The following is an 890-nucleotide window of genomic DNA, read 5'->3' as shown; positions in this document are numbered from 1 at the left end:
ACGCTGCTGCCAAGGGTTTCCCCCGGTACACGACGAGGCGAGAGGAAAGGTCGCCCCCGAGGCCCTCCAGGAAGGTCCAGCGGCACCCACCGGCGTCGCCGCGTCGGGGTCGGACAGGCCGACAGGGGTTTCCCCCGATCCCAACCTTCACCTCAGGTGCTCCAGAGCCTGCCACCAAACCGACCACCATCTTGCGCCACCATGGTCAAGAAGCCTCCACGCCGTCTCACCACGGCACCACGAGGTGAGGTCTGCACAACAAGGGATAGGAGCCAGGACTAGGGGCCGCAGCACCGTCGGCACGCGGGAGGGCACAACCTCCACCGTCAACGCCGGTAGCCGACCGGACACACTAGCAGGAGCCTACCAGGCCCGTGTGCCCACAGGCCCGGCCGGGAACTCCATTCCCGGACAGCTCCCGCCATCGCGCTGCAGCAGGCACGCCATCGGCATCGCCGCCCCCCATCCGAGCCGCTCCTCCTCCTCACCGCACAGACGACGACGAAGCCACGCCAGGGACCGGCCCGCTAGGACCCAGATGGGGCCGGGAGGGCCCAGATCTGGGTCGGGGACGCGCCACCGGACACCGCACGCCACCACGCCGTCCTGCTGTCAAGGGCAGCACCGCCACCACGCCGACCGCCGGCGACCGCTGCCGGGTCACCGGGCCGCCGCCCAGCCGAGCATCACCGCCGCCGTCACCAGCCCCGGGAGGGAGACGAACGCGCGGGTACAGACGGGCCCGCCGCCGCCGGCAGCACCCGGGCCAGCGCCGGGGCACCCGCCGGCGGCGGCGGGGGAGAGCGCACGGGGTGGCGGCCGAGGGAAGAGGAGGGGCGCGCCGCCCCGGCCACCTCCCGGGGAGGCGGCGCAGGGGCGGGAACAGGATG

The 890-nt window shown here is 73.5% G+C and overlaps 1 protein-coding gene across 1 annotated transcript in view; it reads right to left on the bottom strand.

The window, feature by feature from the left end:
* LOC119349599 (ribosomal protein S10, mitochondrial-like) overlaps nt 1-890 on the bottom strand; it is a 4,882-nt gene that overhangs the window by 2,936 nt on the left and 1,056 nt on the right. The window lies entirely within an intron of this gene.

Source organism: Triticum dicoccoides, chromosome 1B, assembly GCF_002162155.2.
Source record: "Triticum dicoccoides isolate Atlit2015 ecotype Zavitan chromosome 1B, WEW_v2.0, whole genome shotgun sequence".
Classification (NCBI taxonomy): domain Eukaryota; kingdom Viridiplantae; phylum Streptophyta; class Magnoliopsida; order Poales; family Poaceae; genus Triticum; species Triticum dicoccoides.
The sequence above is the reverse complement of the archived record's forward strand: the minus strand, read 5'-3'. Positions and strand labels throughout refer to the sequence as shown.